This window comes from Cebus imitator, unplaced genomic scaffold (assembly GCF_001604975.1).
Source record: "Cebus imitator isolate Cc_AM_T3 unplaced genomic scaffold, Cebus_imitator-1.0 Scaffold218, whole genome shotgun sequence".
NCBI lineage: Eukaryota > Metazoa > Chordata > Mammalia > Primates > Cebidae > Cebus > Cebus imitator.
The window spans coordinates 565,080-591,773 of record NW_016107533.1 but is presented as its reverse complement, the minus strand read 5'-3'; the positions used below and the strand labels follow the sequence as shown (position 1 = coordinate 591,773).

Sequence of the window (26,694 nt, the reverse complement as noted above, 5' to 3'; positions counted from 1 at the left end):
GTGGGCTTAGGGCCTTGTATTACCTCAGAATTATCCAGTAATAGGGACTTCAGGTATCTACAGTGGTAATGGAGTATCAATGGTGTAGCAAACAGTGGTAGCAAAGTGGTAAATGGAAGGGACCTCCTGTTTACCTTTTCCCTGCAGAGAGAAGTCTTTCTTAGTTTGGAGCTGATCTCAACTGGGGAGATGGAATGGAAGACGCATGGCATTTTCTCCCCTTGTCTATGCTGCCAATCTGAGTTTCTGTGCCGCATATAATTTTTCTCTACTGTCCTCCACCCCCGCCTATATTCCAGTGCTCTCCTTTAGAGTCTCTAGCTGGAATGTAGTTGTTTATTTATTGTTTTGGTCCTTTTTATGAGGTAACAAGCATTAGGCATGTCAGCATCTTGCTGACATTACTCTTCATTTTTTATTGGGTTTAGTGCCCTGTTCACTAAGACCTTATTGCCTCTGCCATCTCTTGGGCACAGTTCTTAGTAGTGAATACCTGCAGACACTTACATAGGCTTATTTTGTTTGTTTGCTCAAGCTTCACAGGGGAAAGTGTACAGCAACACTGAGTAGAAGCTGAGTGTAGGCAGGAAATAAGGGGTCAAATATTTGGACGGATTTTCTGGTTGGCTTAAATATTTTTTTTGAGATCAGTTCCAAAATTATTTGCTTAGTGGTTTAGGTGTTATTGTTTAGATGTAACATTGTAGTAAATTGAATCAATGCATAATCACTCTTAAGTCACTTCAACTTACAATGTATATGAAATATAAGAAAGGTAGTATAAGTTAAAACAGGTATAATAATCATAGTCACTATTCAAAAGCACAATGCAGAATTTGACCATGAGAAGAAATTACATCACTTTGAGTAAACTTTTGAAGCTTTTTGACATTTTGAAGCTAAGAGTTTATAAAATGTTAAAGGATCAAAAATTAATTCTAAATAAAGGTTGATTCATGCATTCTAAGGCAGGTCAGCCTTATATAAATGTACTGTGACCAGATGATGCTGCTAGTGCTTTGGAATGAAATATTTAAAAAGGAAAAATCTTTGTGCTTTGTTGATTCAGAATTATTTATAATGTGCTATCTTTTCCTGTTATCCCCTACCACTTGTGTCTTTGTATTGTTCTTGAATTCTGTAAAATGTCACCTTTTTGAGCTTTATTTTTTTATCTGGCAATTTTTTTCTTACCCCTATATGTCTAAAGTAACCATATTTCTAATTGTAAAAAAACATGAGGAGGTTATATTTTCAATAGAGATGTAATAGGAAGTGGATTTACAGTCTGGCCAAAAAAATGTACAAATAGGAAATAATGGTTTTCAATATATTGGGCATCAGGAAATGCATCACAGGGATTCCTGGGAGAGAGGAAATGAACAAGGTATACCACATTAGAGCCTTGAGAGTGTTTCCAGGTTGTGGTGTAGGGAGGGGAACCCAGTGATCTCCCTGGGTTGAGGAGACAGAGCCAACAGTCCAAGAGAATATAGTTACTAGAGTTTGCTAGAGAGAGTACTGGATAGGAGAGATCAGTACAGAGAAATAACTCTGAAGATCTGAAGAAGGTATTCTTTGGCTATTCAGTAGAGTCCTGATCAGTGTATTTAAGTGAGCAAACTACTCAATGTCCAGAAAATAACTCATTGAAAGGATTAGAGGAAATGGCACCCAACAATTATACAGGGCTAAGAATGGTGCCAGTTTCTACCTGCTGGAATCAAAAATCTTTATTTAGTACGGCACTGAGTAAAGTACACAGGGTCTTTCTTCAGTTGTAGGAAATAGCCTTAGACTGAGCACTGCTCCACTCTTGCTGAACAAATCTTAAAAGCAGGATCTGACTAACCCCAACTATTTGCAAATAACTTAACTTCATCCCAGAACAAAAGCTAAGAATATTTATAGTAATACCAAAAATTCATTACTCAACAAGGTTACACAATGTCTGGCATCCAATAAAAATTACAATGCATGCAAGAAGCAGAAAGTCACGATCCATAATGAATAAGCAATCAAAACTGACCAAGAATTGACACAGATAATAGAAGAGCAGAAGAGGACATTAAACAATTATTATGATTGTATGTAATATGTTCCAAAAGTTAAGTGAATACATGTAAGATATTAAAAAGGCCCAAATGAAATTTCTAGAGATGAAAACTAAAATGTGTGAGTTGAAAAGTACACTGGGTAAGACTGATGAGAAATTAGCATTGCAGAAGGAAATGTAGTGAACTTGAAGTTAGAGCAATAAAAACAATTCAAAATAAAATACACAGAGGAAAAAGAATCAAATAACAAAGAACAGGACATTGATAAGTTGTAGAAAAATATTAAGTGGTCGATGTATGCCATTCAAATCCCTGAAAAGAGAGGAAATGGAAAAATATTTAAAGAAATAATAGTCAAGATTTTTCCAAATTGATAAAAACTATAAACCTACATATTCAAGAAATTCAATAAATCCCAAGCACAAAAATTATGAAGAAAAAATGCATAAAAGCACATTGTTATCAGATTGCTAAAATTACTAAGAACAGAAAAATCTTAAGATCAACAAGAACAAAAAAGACACATAAGAGAAACAAAGATAGGAATGACAGAATTTTATTTTCATCAACAATGCAAATGAGAAGACAGTGAAGCAAGATTTTTATGTGTTACATAAGAAAAAGCATTAACCCAAAATTCTATACTAAAAATATATTTGAAAACTTAAATGAAATAAAAACTTCTTAGGATATTTTAAAAAGCTGAAAAAATTCATTATTAGCAGGTCTGCAATATAGGAAACATCAAAGAAAGTCCTTTAGTGAGAGGGAGAAGTATATCAGATGGAAATATGGATTTACACAAAGAAACAGCAAGCTCTGAAAGTTATAACTGCATGAATAGGTGTATGAAACTTTTTTCCTATTGTAAAAAATCTGTTCAAAATAATTGGCTCTTAAAACAAAAATAATAGCAAAGTAGTGTGGAGTTTATAGCATTTGAACATGTAAAACATACTGCAATAATAACATGAAAACAAGGAAGAGAGATAGAGTAGTGTACCACTGTAACATTCTTATGCCATAGCAAAGTAGTATAATATACCTTGAAAATATACTGTGGTAAGTTAAAGATGTATAGTATAAATCCTACAGCCACCACTAAAGTGGAAAATAACAGCTAGATCTAATAAGCCAATTGAAGATGTAATTGAATCATTTAAAATTAAATTAATCCAGAAAGGGCAGAAAAAGAAAAAAAAACAGATGTAATAAATATAAAACAAATATCATAATGATAGGTTTAAATCTGACCATATCAATAATAATATTTAATGTGGATTGTCTAAATACTTCAACTAAATCAGCAGTTATCAGATTGGATAACAAACAAAGACCCTACTAGCTCTGTGCTGCCTACAAAAAAACCTACACTTTCAAAATAAAGAAATGAACAGATAAAATATAAGTAAATGAAAGCATGGAAAACATATGCCATATGAACACTAATTAAGAAAAACTGGACTGGATTTATTAGTATCAGAAAAACTCTTGCTCTGAAATCTATGTATAAATATATTCATGGATAAAGAATATATATATATATATATATATATATATTTTTTTTTTTTTTTTTTTTTTGAGACTGAGTTTCGCTCTTGTGGCCCAGGCTGGAGTGCAATGGCGCGATCTCGGCTCACCGCAACTCACCGCAACCTCCGCCTCCTGGGTTCAGGCAATTCTCCTGCCTCAGCCTCCTGAGTAGCTGGGATTACAGGCATGCGCCACCATGCACAGCTGATTTTTTGTATTTTTAATAGAGACGGGGTTTCACTATGTTGACCAGGATGGTCTCGATCTCTTGACCTCGTGATCCACCCGCCTCGGCCTCCCAAAGTGCTGTGATTACAGGCGTGAGCCACTGCGCCCGGCCTAGAATATTATCTCTTAATGATAAAGGATAATTCTTTAGGAGGACTTAGAAATAGGAAATGTTTTTATGCATCTAATAATAACTTCAAAATATATGAAGCAAAACTCATAGATGGAATCTCTTTAAAAACTGACAGGACTGATAAGTGTTATTTGCAGGGTTACAGGACACAAGATCACTTAAAAAATTAATTATATATAGTAGCAATGAAAAATCTGATATTGTAATTTAAAATATCATTTAAAATAGCATCCAAATATTTAATACCAGGGATAAATCTGACAAAAGCTGCCCTAGATCCATGTGCTGAAAATTGCAAAATGTAGCTGAGAGAAATTCAAGAAGCCCTAACTAAATAGAGAAACACAACATGTCTATGAGTGCAATGACGCAATATTGTTAAGATGTTAAATCTCTCAAATTGATTTACAGAATCAATTCAATAAAAATGCCAGAGGGCTTTTGTTTTTGTTTCACAGAAGTTCAGAAGCTGGCATTAAAATTCATGTGAAAATGCAGAGGGTAGAGAATAGACCAAACAACCTTGGAAAAAGAAGGAAGTTGTAGAGTTAAAATTACCTGATTTCAAGAATGCTTATAAAGCTATAGTAATTAAGACAGTGTGGCATTGGCATAAAAAGAGGGAAAGAGAATAACAGAAAAGGATAGAGAACCCAAAGATAGATTCACACATGTATGAACAAAGGCTATTCAACAAATGTGAAGAGAAAATTCAGTTGAGAAAGAATATTTTTTACACTGAATGATACAGAAAAAAGACCATATCCATATGCCAAAAATGAACTTCGATTCGTAGCTCATAACATACATAAAAATCTACTCAAAACAGACTATACAACTAAATGTAAAACTCAAACCGAGAAACTTATAGAAGTAAGCATATGAAGAAATCTTTGTTACCTTGGGTTAGGCAGAGATTGCTAAAATAACACACCAAAACTATAATTAATTAAACTTCATCTAAATTTAAAACTTCTGCTTTTTCAAATATACTATTAAGAGAATGAAAAAAAGCCACAGATTTAGAGAAAGTATTTGCAAATCTAATAAAAGTCTTGTATCCAATTTACACAAAGAACTGTTAAACTCTAGGCTGAATGTTTGTGCACTGACTCCCAACTCATATCTTGAACTCTTAAGCCCCATTATGATGGTTTTATGAGGTGGGACCTTCAATAGGTGATAAATGCTCTCATAAAAGACACTTAGGAGGGCTCCCTCACTCCTTCTGCCATGTGAGGATACAGGGAGAAGATGACTGTCTATGAACTAGGCAGCAGGCTCTCACCAGACACTAAATCTGCTGGTGCCTTGATCTTGGACTTCCCAGCCTCTAGAACTATGAGAAATAATTTTTGTTGTTTATCTGCCACCCAGTCTATAGTATTTTGTTATGGTGTTCCAAATGTGTTAAGACAGAAAACAACCTATTTTAAAAATTGGAAAAATGCTTGAAGAGACATTTCAGTAATCAAGATAGAAGGATGGCAAGTAAGCACAAAAAAGAGATGTTGACCATAAGTGGTTATGAGAAAATTGCAAATAAGAATCACATGATATGACTATAAGCCTTTTATAATGGTTAAAATGAAAAAGGCAAACTAAACTCATCACGTGTTGGCATGTATGTGGAAGAAATAGAACTCATGTATTGCTGGTGGCAGTGTAAAAAGTTGCAAACACTTTGGAAAATAATTCGGCACTTTCTTTAAAGGTTAAATGGATACAGTACTTCTCTCTTATTTTTGAGTTTTATTTCCCACAGTTTCAGTTATCTGCAGTTAACTGTGGTCCAAAAATACTAAAGAGAAAACTTTAGAAATAAACAATTGATAAGTTTTAAATTGCAAATTGAACACCATTCTGAGTAGCATAATGAAATCTTGTACCATTCTGGCCTGTTCTACCTAAGACGTGATCACCCCTTTGTCAAGTATTTGTGTGCTGTATATACTACATGCCCATCAGTAACTTAGTAGCCATCTTGGTTATCAGATGTACTCTCTTGGTATTATTTTATTATTAATTATTATGGTTAATCTCTTACTGTGCCTAATTTATAAATTAAACTTTATCATAAACATGCATAGATAGAATAAAACATAGTACTCTATATATAGGGTTTATATTATACATGGTTTCAGGCATCCACTGGGGCTCTTGAAACACATCCTCCACGAATAAAGGGGGACTACTAAAATATATTTCCTAGTATAAAATCCAGCCATTCTATTCCTAGGTGTTTACTCCAAAGAAATGTAAACATATATTCACACAAAGATTTTTGTACAAATGCTCATAGCAGCTTTATTTGTAATGTTCCCAAACTGGGAACAACAGAAATGTCCAACCAGATGTGATTAAATAAATATACTGATGTCTGTTTTTCCAGTGAGATACAACTCACTAATAATAATGAATAACCTATAGATACATAGTATAACTTTCAGCTGTGTCCAACCCTTTGAATGTGAGAACTTTTTTGCTTATCTGTGGTGGCAGATATCATGAAAATTATGCACAGACCTTTTTTTTTTTAAAGCTCATCAGCTATAGTCAGTGTATTTTATACACTTGGACTACAGTCCAAGACAATTCTTCTTCCAGTGTGGCCCAGGGAGGCAAAAGTTTGGACACCCATGAATGAATCTTGAAATAATTGTGCTGAGTGAAAGAAGCCATAAAAATAGAGTATAAACCTTGTGATTTCATTTTTTAATATACAAAATTCTAGACAATGCAAATTAATCTACAGGGACCAAATTAAGATCATTGGTTGCCTGATCATGGGAGAAGGGTGGGTGATATGAGGAAGGGTGGGAAGGAGAGACATGAGGAAGCTTTTGGGGGTGATAGATATGATCTTTATCTTGACTGTGCTGTGATTTCATAATACATCCATATATATATAATTACATACTTTATTGTATGTCAATTTTACCTTAAGAAAATTTTTTGTTTTTAATACAGGAGAAAGCCAGGAAACAAATTGAGACATACAACCTTAAAATATTTTTTTCCTGATTGTTGAATTTATAAGATGAAATACCTTATAACATATCTTTAATAATTAATTCAACAATCATATTAAAAACTATCTGAAACCATATATTCACAGATATCCAAAATGTATAGTCATGATGTGCATATCCCCATTTAACTTCTATAGACATTGATAGTTATCTGACAATTCAAGCTTTCTAAAAGCAAATAACCTTTTTTCAGGAGATAAATTTTATTGTTAGATAACATTAGTAGGGTATTACAGAAAGAATCTGCTGTGGAATCTTGGCTCAGATTCTTGTTGTCTCTGTGAATTTTAGCAAGTTACTTTACTTTCCAATATGCAAAGTTGTGCTCTACCTAAGTCTTCTGGTGTCCCTTTTACTATCTTGGTGGGCCCTTACCCTGTCTTCTGTGGGCCTGCTAGTTCATTTCCATACCCAGTCCCCATCCTTACATTTCTGTGGTCTTTAGCTGATGACCGACAGATGTGGGAATTAGAAAGTCTTGCCGGCCATTTCAGAAGTCTCTTGCCATATGAGGTTTTATGAAGCAGGACTTTGAAATCCTATGCATGCCTGGCTTCTTTCTGTCCTTTTCCCTGCTTCTGACACCCTCTTTCCTATTTTTTTTTGGGGGGAGTGCTTCCTTTAAAAATCACTCACACATGAATCTTCATTTCAGAATCTGATTCTGGGGAGCCAGATCCAGGGTAGTCCTCATAAGTAAAGGAGATGGCAAAATGTATCTTGCAAATTTGTTGCTAGAACCATGATATAAGATCCAAAGCTGCTGACACACAGGGCCTTCATTAAATAACAAACACACTCCACTTGTTACCGAGTGCAAGTTAGCTTAGCTTAAATACAGCATAATACTGCAGAGAAAGAGTATTGCCAAGTAGAAAAAAATCATGAGCTTTCTAATCAGAGCTACTTGGGCTCAAATTTCAGTCGTGTCATGTACAAGCTATGTTGCTTCACAAGTTACTTCATTACTTTGTACCTATCTTTTCCTGTAAGATGGGGATAATAATGTTCGGGGTTGATAGAAGAAGTATGTTATGTGTTACAACTGAGACTTAGGTCTGACATCAGTTAAGCAATACTCCCTCTTCCCTAAATATCTATTTAAATACCCCGTTTTATCTTTGAAGTGAGAAAATGTCTAAGAAATACAAGTATGAAATGCAAATAAAACAAACAATAAAAACAATAAAAACAAAAACAAAAACCCTTGACCTTTGTTCACAACCAAAATTCAGAAATAAATAATTTTTAGCTGGCTTGAGCAAAATGTAACAAGACAGTTTTGGTGATGTGTTTTTGGAAGCCCTGAGAATTCACGAAGGGGAGAAGTATAGTACAATGAATCCGCTTTAGTCAGCAATGGGAAGTGCTATGAGGGGATTAGTCATTGTGGACAGAGCTCAGGAAATGATTAGAAAAAGTTCCGACCCAGCTACTCAAGAGTTTCCTGAGACTTGAAGGTGTTCTCAAACTTTGTAACACTCTAGGTTCCCACTAACTATGCTGTTCCACCCCAGAGCGTTCCTTAGTAGAGCTGTGGTGGTTTCCATCTCACTCCCTTCATGCTACCAAATGGCAGGAACCATCTCGGGAGCAGAGGTGAATTGGGAGGATTCTTTTCTTTTTAATTGTGGTAAGAATACTTAGCATAAGAACTGCTCTCTTAACAAATGTTTAAGTGTGCAAGACATTGTAATTTATCAGAGGTACATGTTGAACAGAGACTCTTTAGAGCTTATTCATCTTGTTTAATCGAAACTTTAATCTTATTGATTAACCCTTCCCATTTCATCCTTCCTTTGGTCCCTGGCAACCCACATTCCATGCTTTAATTCTATGAATTTGACTACTCTAGATACCAGATATAAATAGAATCATACGATATTTACCTTTCTGTGACTGGCTTATTTCACTTGGCATAATATCCTCAAGGCTCATCCATGTTGTCCATTTTGTGGATTTGTAGATGCCCAGGCGGGAGTGCAATTGCGCCATCTTGGCTCACCACAGCCTCCGCCTCCCGGGTTCAAGTGATTCTCCTGCCTCAGCTTTCCAAGTATTTGGGATTGCAGGCATGCACCATCACGCCTGGCTAATATTGTATTTTTAGTAGAGAGGGTTTTCTCCACGTTGGTCAGAGTGGTCTCAAACTCCCGACCTCAGGTGATCTGCCCACCTCAGCCTCCCAAAGTGTTGAGATTACAGGCATGAGCCACCACACCCAGCCAGAATTTCACTTTTTTTTTTTTAAGGTTGAATAGAATCCCATTATATGTATATGCCACATTTTCTTTATCCATTCATATTTCAATAAAAACAGGTTGTTTCTACATCTTGGTTATTACGAATAGTACTGCAGTGAATATGGGAGTGAGGATATCTCACCGGGATCCTGATTTCAGTTCTTTCACATATATACCCAGTAGTGGAATTGCTGGATTGGATGGTAGTTCTGTTTTTAATTTTTGAGGAACCTCCATACTGTTTTTCCATAGTGGCTGCACCCTTTTACATTCCTCCCAACAGTGTGCGAGGGTTCCAGTTTCCCTACATTCTTACCAATACCTGTTGTCTTTTGTTTTTATGATAATAGCCACCCTGACAGAGGTGAGAGGATATATTATTGTGGTTTTGATTTGCATTTCCCTGATGAATAGTGACTTTGAGCATCTTTTACATATCTGTCATCCATTTATATATTTTTGGAGAAATGTCTTTCAAACTTTTAGCCTAATTTTAAATCAAGTTATTAGTTATTTTTTGCTATTGAGTTATAGGAGTTTCTCATATATTTTGGAGATTAACACCTATCAGATATATAGTCTGCAAATATTTTCTCCTACTCCACAGACTCCACAGGCTGCTTTTTTTTTTTTTGGAGACAGAGTCTTGCTCTGTTGTTCAGGCTGGGGTGCAGTGGTGTACTCTTGGCTTACTGTAACCTCTGCTTCCTGGATTCCAGCAATTCTTATGCCTCAGCCTTCCAAGAAGCTGTGTTTACAGGCGTGTGCCACCACATCTGGTTAATTTTTGTATTTTTAGTAGAGATGGAGTTTAGATATGTTGCCCAGGCTCGTCTCAAACTCCTGGTCTCAAGCCGATCCACCTGCCGTGGCCTCCTAAAGTGCTGAGATTACAGACATGAGCCCCTGCACTCTGCCTAGGTTGCATTTTTGTTCTGGGAAGATACTGCTCTTCTTGGAGGCAGAGGCATCCCAGGGCAGTGCAGAGGACAGGCAACATCAGTGAAAGATGTGGGAAAGAAGCCAATGATAGGTGATCACTTAGTGAGTTGATGAATATATGTTGTATGTACTATATATCCAGCAATACATGAATGGAGGTTGTCAAGAGATTAGGAATTCTGCACTGAGCAAGTGGGACACAGAGCAAACAAGACTGAATATTAACATTAATACAACCTCATTCTTATCTATGAACAGTTGAGGCCTGGGTACATTCATGTTACATAAGAATCAAGTGACAAAATAACTGTAAAAGTCTTAGCACTAGCCCTAACTATACTAGGCACTTATTTTCCTTATTGCCTGCTGTCTTATATCATACATATATAAGAGCAAGTTATATATATGTATACACACATCTATGTACACTCATAATATTCTAATTGACATTTTTAGGAGAAATAAAATGGCATGAAAGATATTAAAGAGGTAGAAAGTCAGGAAAAAGCATGCTCACTTCTAAATTAGATGAACACATTTTGTCACATAAGCTTCATGAAGAAAAAGCCTTGTAATAAGATTTAATTCTTGAACCTAAATTTCTTCAATAATTCATAATAGAAAAGCCTTGAAAAATATGGTAAAACCTCCCAACAGACTTATTACTTTAAAATGTGAATACGAATATTCACTTTTGTATACCTCTCTTCCCAAACGAGCCTTTTAGAAACAGTGCAGCAGTCTAGAACACAGCAGTTTGCAGCCTGTATTTCACAGAGCCTTAGGTTTCCCAAAAAAAGGTATGAAAGGTATAAAGTTGTAAAAAGGAAGCATTGGTGAAAGGTGAATGATCCCTTCACACTTTTTCTGTTTTAAATATTGTGACTCAAGGCAAGATTTCATTTGAAAAAATAATTCCGCTATTGAAAAATAAAGAGAACAAAAAGAGGAGGAGTAAAAGCCACCATTATAACAGAAAGATAGTTGACTAGGAATCATGACATGTGGGATATAATCTAGCCATGTAATTTTGGGCAAATAATTTAGATTTTTAGTTTTGACCTGCGAAGATTAAGGGCAATGTAGCCCCTTTAACACTTTTAAAGGACCCTAGAATGGATTAACAAGTGATGCTAGTTTCAGCTTAAAAAAATGATAATTTGAATTTCAATTACTTGCAATTAGATATGTGCAAATGACGATAATTAAAACATCTATGTGAAACGTTTGTTTTCAAAATTATGTTAATACCTTGCCTATCAATAAGTTACTATTTATTAAAGTATTACTTCATTTAATTGAATTCTTCCCACAGTCCTATGAGTTGCTATTATCTCTATTTTATTCATAAAGGGTAATGAAGCTCTGAGGTATTCAAAGACTTGCCAAAATTACATTATTTTCCAGGGCTTTATGAATGATGAGTCTGTCCTTTCTACCCCACAGGCAGCCTTCTTTTAGGATAGTTTTGGACCAGTTGTGGAATTTATTTGTGGAATCAATGCCTGAGTGTCAAGGATACTTTGGGTTTCTGTAATTTAATGAATCCGTGTCTAGTGGAATCAGTCTTAGCAAGAACATATATGATGACTGTGTGGTCAAGATTTTTTTGAACAGACTCAATTGCAAGTGTTTTCACCCTGCTTTATTAAAGTAAAATTGAGAAATAAAAATTGTAGGTGTTTACAATGTACAATATGATGCTTTGGTATCTATACATTTTGAAATGATGAAATCAAGCCGATTAGCATGACCTTTTTCTCACATAAGTATTTTTTTGATGAGAACTATGAACATCTAACTTCTTATCAAATATACAATACATTATTATGAACTATAGTGACTATACTGTACAATAGATCTTCAGAACATATTCATCTTAACTGAGACTTTGTATCAGTTTAACTAGCAACTCCCCTCTTTCTACACCCACAGCCCTTGGCAACCACCATTCTACTCTCTGTTTCTGTAAGTTTGACATTTTTAGATTCCATATATAAGTGAGACCATGAATTGCAAGTGTTTCTTCCCTTTTATTCACTAATGGCAGAATTTCATTAAATATAACTCGCTTGGCTAGTTAAGTGGGAGAGCAGAGCTAAGATCGAAACCTCCGTCAGATTCAAATAGCTATGCTATTAATATTTGGCTTCCCAATATTTTCTTATCCAGTGAGTGCCAACACACCTACTATTAACACTTTAATTCCAAAATAGTAATCCAGTTACAAAAATCAAACTGAAAGGATCTGAAGACATTGAGTTTCTTTCTCTCCTTTTTAGCACTCGACTTGTTTAAATGCTGCATCATTAATCCTAACAGAGATCTTATGTCTGTCTGGGCGACTTTTAAACTATTCAGGATATATATTAACTCATTCTCTAAATTGTGGTGTCTGGATTAATAATGAGTTTTATTTACATGCATATAGAGTTATGTAAAATGCTGTGCATCAATAAAATACATTTATACAATTGATTAGGCTTTCTTACTCTTGGGCTGTTTAATTGTTACTAGATAAATTACATTAAATGATGACTTTACTCACTATTTGAGACAATGGGAAGATGAACATCTTTGAAACATAGCTCAAAATCATAACATTCAGTCAATCACACTGTTTATTGTTACTTTAGTTTTGCTTCTGAGATGGGAAGTTATTTTTCCTGATTGTTAATCCAATATTATAACTGGGTCTCAACTCTCATAGATTCCCTAAGCCTAAATATTTAGTATATTAGGCTGGTTAAAATGCAAAATGGCTGAGCTACAGACTGCCAGCCTAAGGCCGCAGTTTGGATTTTTGTCTTTATTTTTTTTCCCTGTATATTAAACATCACAGTAGGGGCCTGTTAACAATTGGGGTTTATTGGTTATGGGATTTCTGTTTTATAGTGACAGAAAAATTCTGCACATCAATAGGTACACAGCAAAAGACTTCTATAATGAAACCTTTTTTAATTGGGTTGCATTTTATAATATCCAAAACTGACATAGGAGGAATTAGAATTCAGACATTTACCCTCAAAATTTAGAATTGGATTAGTTACTAGTGCTACTAAATTCCTTTACCTTATTCATTTCCAAAATGATTATAAACATATATTATTATGGCAGCTCTCCTACAAAGAGTCTAAGGCACTTTGCAAAGAATAATTCTCTCCTTGCCTCTGGGTAGAGGGGAGGAAGCTTACCAGAAACCACTCTCACCCTAGTTCTATTCCATAGTCTCAATGACCTAAGTAATATAATGGAAGATCTGGATTTCCAACCCCGTAGGCCAATGGTTATGCATTAAATCAAACATATTCCAGTACTATATAATTACATGAACGTGATAGACTGAAAAGTAAGATACAAATTATTTATTAATATTATTAAGTGTTTTAGGGAAGGTAGTTTTGCATGAGTGTTTAAAAGCTCGGGTTCTCTTTTCAGACTGCCTTGAATTTGAATTCAGGGACCATAAAAAATAGTTTGTGTACATTAATTACAGTGAATATAGATGAGATCATGTCTCTCTCTCACCCCTCGTTTTCCCTTCATTATTCCCAATTCTCCTTGTTTCTTTATAAGGAACAATATGAAGAAACACTCTACCATGCATTACAGTGGAGTTGGTGCAGCATTCCAGCGATCCCAACTTCTAATTACAGCTCTGCCTCCAAACCAACTGCATAATTCTGCTTCGGTTCAATAAGGGGGTTGCGCTAGGCCACTAAATATTTGTTTACTTTGAGACTAGATGGGAACAAATTTAACAAGGTTTTTCTTTGTTCATTCTGAACCTGTGCTACCCATCTACTTAAACAGGCTCTGGAAATATTGCTCACCTGCATCCCATGGAATACTCACTCACATTTTGTCTGGGAATGAATGGCAAGAAAACACATTATTTTTGTAATTTGTGAGTAAACCAGACTCTTTCAGTTGTAGAAAATTTTGTAATTTAAATAAAATTAAATTGAATATGTGTTTTTAAATTTAAGGAGTATGCTCCTTCCAGTGGTTAAAAAAAAAATTGTAACTTAATTAAATGCATTCATATTCCCATTCTACTTCTGAACAAAATTTCTAATTCTGGAACTGTCCTTCCATATGTATGTATGTATTATTAATATCAAGAGTGATATCTTTACTCTTGTTTTTTTCCCAGCTTGGGTTTAATCTCTGTCATACCTACTCCTATTGTTTAGCTGTAGCTCTTTCAGCTTTCTTTCCCCTATCTTTCATAAATAAAACATGATCCTTAAGAATGAAATATTATTAATGTTGTTTTATTAGACTGAAGGCAGCACGATATTTCATAGGCATGTCTTATAATGAATGAAATACAGCCACACAGAGATGTCCACAAAGCAAACACATAACACAGAAACGTGTATTCAAACTGAGGATGGAATGCTGAACAGGAATTCTAGTCACTATATTTTGTAATTTTGTTTTCCCTTTTGCCACCAACCTGGGACAAATGATTTAATGTTGTGTCTTAATCCTTCATTTGTAGAGTAAAACCAATATCAAACTTGTTTAAACTGCAAGATGAGAGTTGCTGCTGCACAACTTTGGCATTGGTAAATCATATTCTTAGTAAATCTGAAAACAGTCTGAATCTTGAAGCAGTTAAACCTGGGGATAATCATTTACCTTATCCAAGAGATATATCATTCATTTGTAGAACTACACTATGAATGTCAGTGGACACGTATATGAAGAAATATATTGTGGACAAGTATAGGGGACAAAAGGGGGGCCTAAATATACTATACCACAAAGCAGAAGATGATGATGTGTGCTTCAACACTAGCATTAAGTTCTACAGGAATTGAAAGGTAGAAGGCTCATGGAACAATTTTACCATCTCACTGGCAATGTAACCAGAATTATCTGAATTGGCAAATTAAAGGAGTAAATTACCAAATATCAAATACTGCAAAAAATTAGGTAATATTGTACTTTCCCAAAGATACTTCTTGATATTATATGGGTTACATGTTAGATGGCCATGTACTTTATCTTTCAAAACAGGGACGCTTTTGAGAGTGAAAGGAGATATATTAATTACTCTGGATAACAGGCATAAACTAAGACTATCTCGGGCAATCTGGGATGCAGTGTTAAGTTTGAAACTGGACAGAGTTAGGAGACATTAACGTACTTGCAAGCTAACAAATTAGCCTGCCACAGCATGTCTGTATATGTGAATACTTGTATGTGTGCATGCACATATTTATGTGTGTGTGCATGCATTTACACTCTAACAGAAATACGAGACCTCTAGTCAGATCAGAAAATAGATTTCTTATCTCTCTTAATAGAGCATCTTGTGTCAGTTCCCATACTCCTATTCCCCATGTGGCAATTTTTCGAGAGCCAGATATACCTGCTCAGGTAGCACAAGAGAGAACACCACATTGTGAAACTCAGAACTTACATAGGCCAGTTGGCATGCCTGCACATCCTCTTTGCTGGGGAGAGAAAGAGTTAGAGAGATAGAGATACCTTTGCTCTGGAATGTGAACCAATCCTATTTGGGGAAAAAAGAGGAAGATGTCTACTTCATCACCTTCACCACTCTGGAATGTAAATAAGTGGCTCCCAGGAGCTAAATCTCTATGGGTCTCTGGAGGTATATATCTTTAGGATTGCTATTCAATTATCTGTTTTTTGTTTGTTTGTTTGTTTTGTTTTTTGCTTTTGTTTTTTTGTTGAAGTCTCACTTGTTGCCCAGGCTGGAGTGCAGTGGCACAATCTTGGCTCACTGCAGGCTCTACCTCCCGGGTTCCAGCAATTCTTCTGCCACAGTCTCCCAGGTAGCTGGGATTACAGGCATGCACCACCACGTCTGGCTAATTTTTGTATTTTTAGTAGAGACAGGGTTTTGCCGTGTTGGCCAGGCTGGTCTTGAACTCCTGATCTCAAGTGATACACTCTCCTTGGCCTCCAAAAGTGCTAGGATTACAGGCATGAGCCACTGAGCCCAGCTCCAATTATCTGTTAACCCAGGTGCCAGTGCTCTTTGCTCGGAAACATTACAGCATTTATGAAACTCTTGTCTACCAATAAGTCTCTCACCCTAGTTGAATGCTGGGTACATGACAGTCTTTTAAAAACCAAAGACAGTTATGTTAAGTTCAGAATTTTCTGTGAAACCTAATCCTTCCCTAGGTTTCTCAGATAGCCTATTTGGGGCTAATTTATGTATTTATATCTGAGTTGCACATCCAGAGTGAATCCAGTTGAATTCCCCACAGATTTCTGGGATGAGAAACATAAACATTAGGTCTATTTTTGGTAGTAAACTACAGAAGTCTGATTTGAGCTAGCTTAAGCCCCCAAAATACAATTTGTTATAAGGCCATTGGGTGTCAGAAAACCTAAGGGAAAGATCAGCTGAAATGAAGGCTTCTGCTTCTCTGTATCTTTTTCCTGGTGCTTCTGCCTCATTCTTCTGTCTCATTGCAGATCAGCTCCCTTTGTGTCTCTGTCTATACAGCTTAATATGTAAAATAAAGAACACTTTTGTTTCAAAAAGTCCTCGCATAGCTTTTAATGCATATTTTACATATCTCTCTGTCTTAGGCTTTGTGTCAAGAAACAAAGATTCAATCAAATTACTGTGGGACATTCGTGTAATAACAAGAGAGGCCATGTGGAGCTTAAAAAAAGCAAGAGTCATGGGTTTCTAAATAGGCAGACTCTAACACTGAGTCAGAAGCTGGAACTGGGTTAACTTTCAGTCCCTAGGAAGTTAGATTTTGTTCATCTTTTGTGTTTAACATAATTCAGAAGCTCACTCTGCTCCTCCTACAGCTAGCACTGGTGCTACCCAACAAAAGCCATGTTACCATGAGGCCGTCTTTATGAACTTTCCCACCAGAGCACCCTGGCCGCCCTTGTATGTTTCCAGCTTCTGGTAAGAACTACTCAAGTGTCCTTTCAGTGGAACCTTTAGGATTTCTGTATGGGTGAGACTCAAGGGCAGGCATGAGGTTTGAAAATTGCCTGTTTTTTTGTTTGTTTGTTTGTTTTTAAGGAATTGAGGTGGGAAGTGATAAAGATTAAGGAGTAGGAGTGAGCCTTTTTCCCAAGCCAATGTCAGGTCTAAAAATGTACACATTTTTGAAAGAGAAAATCTGATTGGAATGGAAAGTGGCTGTCATCTCTGTTTGGGCAGAGCTTTTGCACTGTCCTCAAGTCATGTCCTCCCTCCCTGACCTAATCAGGAATGTCCAGAGAGGCATGGTCACATGGCATAGCTCAAGATTACTCCCATAGAAGGAGCTGCCTGGACCATATTAACCCAGGTTTCCTGTATCATCACCATTGGTGTTCCTCTGATTAAAGCAGAGGGGAGCTTATTTGTAAGAGCACCAAGTTATAAACCTGAACCCCAGCTCTATGGTTTGAAGGGTTGGTGACTGTAGACAAGTTATTTCCTATCTGTGAGGTTCCATTTTCTTGTCTTCAAGATGGAGACACTAACCCCAGTTGAGACCAGTAGTGAAGACAAAATGAGACAGTGGATATAAAAGAATTTTGTGGTTGGTAAAGCCGTGTGAAAGTAAAGGGTTAACATTTGCAGTACTGTAAAACTTTCAGAAGACTTGAGTAATATTAATAATTAAATAGCTAACACTTCCTGAATGCTTCTGTTCTAAAAACATTGTGCATATTATTTTAATTAGTCATCATAATTACTCTATGGGGTACATACTATTATAGTTTCTATTTTCAGATGACAAATCTAATGTACACGGAGGTTAAGTAACTTGCCCAAGGTCACACAGCCAGTAAGTAAAGTTAGGCTCCAAAACCAGTACTCTGTTCTACCTAGGTCTCTAAGACTCTAACAAAGTTTCATGGTAACAAACAGTACAAAAATATAAATTAATCTATAAGGTAGAAAAATCAACTTCTTTTACTGTCCTAAGGAGGTAGTGATAACCTTAAGAACCTGATTTTTGTATGAGAAGAGAATCTACTTTATATACAGCGAATCTGGCCAAAGTTACGCCACTTGCTGGTTTAAATGATTACTTTCATTTATTTTTTTGTTTTCACATTTATAGTAGGTGGGTCTCCTCACTCTGTCAGAAATACTTATAGGTGTTAGTGAACACTGGTGGGTGAGTTTCTGGATTAAAGAAGTGCTATGCCAACAAATTAAATCTTTTGATCTTTTGTAAAGAAAATAGCTCTATAATTGTTAACTCTTTTTGTTAAGAAACTCAGTTCCCTTCAACCATAAGCAATCATATGGTTGAAGTGATAATAACCCATACAAACATTGATTTTTCTGAATTCCACAGTTTTCTAATTTTCCTAGTTAATATCTTGATGTATACATATAGATTTTCTGAAAATAACATAGAAATATTCTACTACTCCAAACTGGTTCCAGAATTATTATGCAGCTTTTTATAAATGAAAGGGTAGATGGACAATTATTTTGTTCTTTTTACATTTATTTATTCATTTAAAAATTAAAATATATTTCATATTAATACATAGTTATGTTTAAGTTAAGGGATCTAAATACTTCTCATGATTCTCACTGTCCATGAAGACCGAGTACAAAAGTGGTAAGAAAACACTGGTGAATAGTAATTCACTACTACTGTATTGTTATTGTTTTAATAGCTAACAATCATCACAGGTTTACTATGTTTTAGGCACTGTTTTAAATTTTTTTGTGTGTAATTCTTTTAATCTGCACTGCTTTAAATCATTGGTGTAACAGAGATTACTAGTTTCCCCACCAATTTCTGTTCTCCCATCTTGCTATAGTGATAAAGTTTTAGCAAGGCATGTGGCATCTCTTGAAACTAAATGTGGCCATTGACTAGGTTCTGGTCAATGGGATTGTGAGTGGGAATGATGTGGGAACTTCTGGTTCATCCTTCTAAAGGAAATGAAGACATTCCCTTTTTTCTTATCCTCTTCTGCTGGCTAGAATGCAGATATCCTGGTGGGAGCTGAAGTAGCCATCATGGTTCAGGAGATGGAAGCCACCTTTTGAGAAAGCAGAAGAAAAAAAGACACAAGAAGTCAAACTCCACAGAATCATGGTGCCACCTTACCAGCCCTGGACTCCTATATTGAGGGGAAGCAAACTTCAATTCATTTAAGTGGCTCTAATTTTTGTTCTTATTATTATACAGCCAAACCACTACTGTAACTACTGAAGTTGATGTCATCATTATTCTCATTTTAAAGATGGATAAACTGAGACACACAGAAATTAAGTGGCAGAGCCAGGTTTGAACTAGAGAATCTGGCTCCAGAGTCTTCCCTGTTAACCACAGCCCTCTATTTTTCTGATAAAATGCCATGCACACTTGTGTTTAATTAATTTTAACACGTGATTTTCTGCCATTTGTGACTTAGGGATGGGAAAGTCAGAAGGTTTTTTTGTTTGTTTTTGTTTTTTATGCCTTTCTGCATTTTGTATCAGTGATCAGGTTGAAATCAATATGGATGTGTCTAGATTCATTCAGGTAAGGATGGTGAGGCTGATAATGGAACCAGAAACAGGGTGGCACAAGTGATGATGTGCAGAAGATAAGGATGGGGAGGTAATGAAATTAAGATGAGAATGTGACTAAAGAGGGCCAATTTCTGCACGGCTGATAAGGAAAGCAAATAAGTGTGTGATAAAGCATAAGGAGATAAAGTAAGTATTTTCACATCACTGACAGATATGACCCCATGTCAGGTGCAATCAAGATTGCCTGGCATCTTGCAATTGGTCCTTCTAGCCAGCAGGTTCCCTGGGACAACAATGATCCTGCAGCCTAAAGGAACATGTAATGTTCTGGAAACTTGAGTTTCAGTGTGACCCTCTCCACAGCAATCTTTTCAGCTTTAGGCCTTCCTGGGAAACCTCAGAGCAGCGTTTCCTGCAGCTTCATTAAAGATACTGTTTCACTCACCTGTCTGTCCTGGCTTCTCCTTCTGTCAGCTTTTTGGCAGCAAAGGCAGGATAACCCTTGGTATTAGAAAGGTATGATGCTTAAAATTAGAAGACTCTAAAATCATCTCAAATTGACTCCTCACTTTTCATATAGGTTGACCTAAATTTCATGTGAGAACAGAGATTCTTCCTCTTCTCACATAATTTTTGAGCATGTTCTTCACTTTTCTCTATTTCATTTTCCTTAGGTGTGAACAAAAGACTTGAACTAAGTGAGTGCTGAGGGCATTTACAGGAATAGCCTTCCATGGTTTGCCCTTCTTCATAGCTTTGAATTTCCAAACCACTGAAAAAGAAGTCACAAACCATGCATTTTCTTTAATACATCCTTACTTTTCACTGCCTCAGTCACTTAGATAATGGGAAGTTTTGTGTGTTCATGCCTTTGTCTAAGAAATCATGAAAGAGGAAGTGTTTCATTAGGAAAGGTGGCTTGTATTTACTTACACTATGATTAAGGCAAAAAGACAATTCCATCTTTAGGAAAGTGGAGTTGTTCCAGGGAGAACAATGAGAAGATGCATCTGGACTCCACATTTCTGCCCTCTAGGCTTGCTCTCTCATTGAAAGGAGGATTTCCTAACTTCTAACTTCATAAACATTGCTCTAGGAGAGAAGTAGTGATGACCCTCACTGACAAAGAAGGCAATGCAACTCAGAATATGCTTGATGCAAATCATCATCAAGTTGATAGTGCTTTTTACACTTGGCAAAGTGTTCTCACAATACAAGGCCCCCTGCCCAATGTGGACAAAACACAATGAATAAAATATGATCCCTGCTTAGAAGGGGCCTATAATCCAGGGTAGAAAATAGACAAGTGCATAAATAATTCTAACTCAAGACAGACCCCCCATTTATGCTTTATTAGAGGTACAAAGAAAATAATAGCAGAACAGCAGAGGGAAAGGTTACTTCCCATAGAGTTACAAATGAAGGATTCTTAAAAAAAGTGAGAACTTGTCAAGGCTATTGCTAATAGCAAACATAATTGGTTACTTTGCCTATTTCTTTAATTTCTTTCAATTTTTATGATAACCCAAACGAGGAAGTACAACAGGAAGAAAAAATTTGAAAATGCAGGAAATTTACTGTCTTATGTAGACAAGACATTCTCTGGGGTGAATAGCAGCATCAACCCGTTCTACCTAAGGTTAATGCTGCTATTCACCCCAGAGAAAACCGCAGAGTTGTCTGTGTGAGAAGCATCTAGATTATAGAGCACTTCCTATAATTGGAGAGTGTGCCTGATGACTTTTGATTTGTGGGTACATAGAGTAAATTTTATGCATGCTTCAATCTATATTTTAAGTTTGACCATACCTAACATGCCTATCAATAGTAGTCATTTTAGTATAATGAGAATATGTGATTTTTTTCCTTTTATTTATTTTCCAAATACGATTTAAGGGTATGCCTTTAATAGAGATAGAAAATAATAAAAAGAAATAAGAATAGTGACAGAGTAAAAGCAAGAGAGTGAGACATGAAGATGTTTTTCATATATAGGTTTCTTACATTTCATTTTTTTGTGTGACTGAATGTATTGCAGTTCTTATCTTGATCCTTGAGAGTGCATATTGTTGTTAGTAGACACTGTCAGCTGGTGAAAAGGGCACAGATCCGGAGACTTAGGGAGCTTAGGTTTTAAACCTGGCTCTCTTGCAAAAAGAAAAAAGAAACAAAAAAATCTTTTGGTAATATGCGGTTATGTGTATCCCTCCATCTTTCTTCTTCACTATAGTTCTGTGTTTTTTTGAGATGGAGTCTCACTCTGTTGCCAGCCTGGAGTGCAGTGATGCGATCTCGGCTCACTGCAACCTCTGCCTCCCAGGTTCAAGCGGTTCTCCTGCCTCTCACCTGGAGTAGCTGGGACTACAGGCGCGGGCCACTATGCCCAGCTAATTTTCATATTTTTAGTAGAGACGGGGTTTCACCATGTTGGCCAGGATGGTCTGGATCCCTTGACTTCGCGATCCGCCCACCTTGGCCTCCCAAAGTGCTGGGATTACAGGCGTAAGCCACCGCGCCCGACCAGTTCTGTGATGTTAATAAGCCTTTTAACCTCAGCCTCAGGTAGCTCTTCTGTTGAGCGGTCATTTCCCTCATCAAGTGATTGTACAACATTGATAAACATATAATCTGTTATTTATTTTAGCTATTTAAAAAATATTTTTAGGCTCCTCCCGCGAATCGCAGCCCCTGGGACTTGCTCCATCTGTGCTCCGCCTCGCGATGACTTCCTACAGCTATCTCCAGTCGTCCGCAACCTCGTCCTTCCAGGATCTGCGCGGCGGCTCCGTACATTTTCGGGCTGCGCGTAGCGTTTCGCGCGTTCAGCATGCACCGGGAGTTCCAGCGGCCGCGACGTGTCTGTGTCCTCCGCCGGCTTCGTGTCCTCGTCCTCCTCGGGGGGCTACGGCGGCGTCCTGGCCGCGTCTAACGGGCTGCTGGCGGGCAAGGAGCTCACCAGGCAGAACCTCAAGGACCGCCTGGCCGCCTATCTGTACAAGGTGCGCGCCCTGGCGGCAGCCAACGGCGAACTGGAGGTGAAGATCCGCAACTTGTACCCGAAGCAGGGGCCCGGGCCCTCCCGCGGCTACAACCACTACTACAAGACCATCCAGGACTTGCCACCATTGAGAACTCCAGGATTGTCCTGCAGATCGACAGCGCCCGTCTAGCTGCAGATGACTTGCGAAACAAGTTGGAGAAGGAGTAGGCTCTGTACATGAGCGTGGAGGTCGACATCAATGGCATGCGCAGGGTGCTGGACGAACTGACCCTGGCCACGACAGACCTGGAAATGCAGATTGAAGGCCTGAAGGAATAGCTGGCCTACCTGTAGAAGAACCGTGAGGAGGAAATGAGTGCGCTGAGGGGTCAAGGGGGAGGCCAGGTCAGTGTGGAGGTGGATTCGGCTCCGGACACCGATCTCACCAAAATCCTGAGTGACATGCGAAGCCAATACGAAGTCATGGCCGAGAAGAACTGGAAGGATGCTGAAGCCTGGTTCACCAGCCGGACTGAATAATCGCTGGTCACATGGAGCAGCTCCAGATGAGCAGGTCTGAGGTCGCTGACCTGTGGCGCTCTCTCCAGGGTCTTGAGATGGAGCTGCAGTCACAGCTGGGCATGAAAGCCGCCTTGGAAGGCACACTGGCAGAAACTGAGTCTCCCTTTGGAGCCCAATTAGTGCAGATCCAGGCGCTGATCATTGGTAATGAAGCCCAGCTGGGCGATGTTCGAGCGGCAGAATCAGGAGTACCAGCGGCTCATGGACATCAAATCGTGGCTGGAGCAGATCACCACCTAATGCAGCTTGGTCAAGGTCCAGGAAGATCACACTGCAACAGACTGTCCGCCTCCAAGGTCCTCTGAGGCTGCAGGCTCTGGGGCTTCTGCTGTCCTTCGGAGGGTGTCTCCTGGGTAGGGGTAGGGGAAGGAAGGGACCTTTACCCCCAGCTCTTCCCCTGACCTGCCAATAAAATTTTATGGCCCAAGGAATATATATCTATACACACTCACGTATATATTATATAAAAATATATTATAAAAATATATATTATATATAACATATCTATAAAACAAATAAAAATATAAAAACAACACATGATCATTGTAAAAATGTGGAAAACACAGCAAACTAATCAGAAATTCATAAATATCACCCCTGACTTTACCACTCAGTGAGATCCACATTACTTGCACTTTGTTGAATCTACTTTCCATTTGTTTCTCCATTACACACTAAGAAAGGTAAAAGCAGGGAATCCATCTTTATCTGGCTCAATGATCCTGGTCAGGCAAGGAGGCATTTAACACATGTGTTGAATGGATAGGATATAAGCATGGTTTCCTTATTATGTTTTTTTGTTTGTTTGTTTTTGCTTTTTTTGAGATGGAGTCTTGCTCTGTCACCTAGGCTGGAAAGCAGTGGTGTGATATCAACTCACTGCAACCTCCGCCTCCCAGCTTCAAGCAATTCTCCTGCCTCAGCCTACCGAGTAGCTGAGATTACAGGCACACCACCATGCCTAGCTAGTTTTTGAATTTTTAGTAGAGACGGGGTTTTACCATGTTGGCCAGGCTGGTCTTGAACTCCTGACCTCAGGTGATCCACCCACCTCAGCCTCCCAAAGTGCTAGGATTACAGGTGTGAGCCGTCGCCCCTGGCTGTTTCATTATTATCTTTTTCAAAACTCTCTTGTGCCTCAGGCTGAATTTATTGCATGCCGTAAAAATAGGCCCTCTCAAAACTTGGTATCTCTTGTTTTTTTTCAGGGCCTGCTCCTGTTTACCCTTTAATCTCCCAATTATCTTGTGAGGCTTCTAGGACAGACTTCCCCTGCTCTGGTGCATACTTGTAGAATGATAGAGTGGTGGATGTAGACAGGCCCAGGGAATCTTCTGTTCTCTTCTTTAGTTTCCAAGAGGGAAATACAAGGCATCCAGAGGGAACTAGATCAAAGTTATAGAGAAGGTTCTTAGTGGACACTGGACTCATCTTGAAACTCCTATAGCCCTCACCCCAGAACAGAACATCTAGAACCTGATGATATAGTCAATCTTGAGATATTCCTGTCCTTGTGTAGAGAAGTCAACTAGAGTTTAATTTATATCTCTACTTCAACTTATGAGGCATTTCTTTGCTGATACAAGGTCTGATTTAGATTTTTGTAGGCTTTCCTCCCCACTAACACTACAAAGAAGACTCCTTAGGGAGTCTCATAACTGTCACATTGGTCTCTGTTGACCTTAAGTTTACCTCTCAGAATATTCTGAGGTGCTTCATTTGCATTCCTTCAGTCTTATTTTTCTGTTTTTAGTATTACATGTTCTGTCATCTATATGCATTTTTTTGAGCATAGCCTTTAACGTAGGAATACAGGAAAGATCTGAAGAAGCTCAGTCAGCAGCCATGTTACGTAGTAATTCATGTTAGTGCTTGAAATTATTGTGTCAATTTTAATGGAATTGATATAGTTCTGGTATAAATCTGTGTTGTTTTAGTGCTCAGCTCTACAAAACACCTCCCGCTTAACAATTAATAAGAAACGTTCACGTTATGAGAGATAATCCTCTGAAGTATATTTTCAGTGTGGAAAGGCAGGGACAGTCCATCTTCCATTCATCCTGAGTCTTCTGTCAGTTGCCTCCTGTGAAGACGCCAGTTGCTCAGTGATCAAGATTACAGGCCTGATTCTCAAGGCCCAGAAGCAGCTAAGTGCATTAAAACACACACTTTGGGGGCTAAACAAACCACACAGTAATTCTGGGAGAGTTTTAGAAACATTTCTGCTTTGCAAAGTGCTTCAATCACATGATCTCCCATTTTTGTTTCTTTGTTATGCATTTTTTGCTTCTGATTATTTTAATTTACAATTCAAAACTATATTTTTATGATATACAACATGATGTTTTGAAATATGTATATATTATGAAATGGCTAAATCAAGCTAATTAGCATATGCATTACCCCACATATTTATTAATTTGTGGTGAGAATACTTGAAATTCACTCTCGGCCGGGCGCGGTGGCTCACGCCTGTAATCCCAGCACTTTGGGAGGCCGAGGCGGGTGGATCACGAGGTCCAAAGATCGAGACCATCCTGTTCAACACGGTGAAACCCCATCTCTACTAAAAATACAAAAAATTAGCTGGGCATGGTGGCGCGTGCCTGTAATCCCAGCTCCAGGAGGCCGAGGTTGTGGTGAGCCGAGATCGTGCCATTGCACTCCAGCCTGGGTAACAAGAGCGAAACTCCGCCTCAAAAAAAAAAAAAAAAAAAAAAAGAAATTCACTCTCAGCAATTTTCAAGTATACAATACATTGTTATTAATTATAGTCACCATGTTGTACAGTAGCAGCCGCTTCAATAAATGATGTTGGAAAACTGAATAGTTTTAGACCCTTATCTCACACTATATACAAAAATTAACTCAAAAATAAAGACTTAAATGTAAGATCCGAAACGGTAAAGCTACTAGGAAAAAAATTATGTTTCTAAGAATTTTTGTTCAATTTTTGTATTACTTTTCAATATGCACTTCCATATGATACGTGCATATCGTTAGTACTGCATTCAACTGTCAGGAAATTATAAAGTAAGGGGATATATATTAAGGGCCACATATCTTCAAACACATTATGCCCTTCAAATTACTTCCTCTCAATCCTAGCAATGACCGAATTTAATTTTCATGTGTAATGGGCGCTTTAAAAATAAAAGTGATACACAACAAAAGAAAACAAATCGGAAGAATGGGACGATGTCTCTTTTAACAGCAGGAAGCAGTTACAACACGGCTGTGACCATACAACATCAACTCCAGCAGCTGCCAACTCGCTAGCCAGGCGCGCAGGTGGTAGCCAGGCGCCCCCATTGCGCTTGCGCGCAGCAGCGGCGTTCCAAGGAACCCAGGCCGGCCGGGCGCTCTTCCCGTCCCAGTTTATCTAGGACCCTGCGCTCGCGCTGGCGGCGTCCCACCATAGCTTTCCAGCTTCGTTTTTTAGCCCTGGTATTCGCGTAGCGAAGTGACAATGGG

The 26,694-nt window shown here is 37.7% G+C and overlaps 1 pseudogene across 1 annotated transcript; it reads left to right on the top strand.

Annotated features, from left to right (window-relative positions):
- The first annotated feature begins 22,379 nt into the window (after positions 1–22,379).
- LOC108318418 lies at positions 22,380–23,649 on the top strand (annotated as a pseudogene). The gene has a single exon (XR_001831134.2). The product of XR_001831134.2 is annotated as a keratin, type I cytoskeletal 19-like (transcript).
- The last annotated feature ends 3,045 nt before the right edge of the window (positions 23,650–26,694 follow it).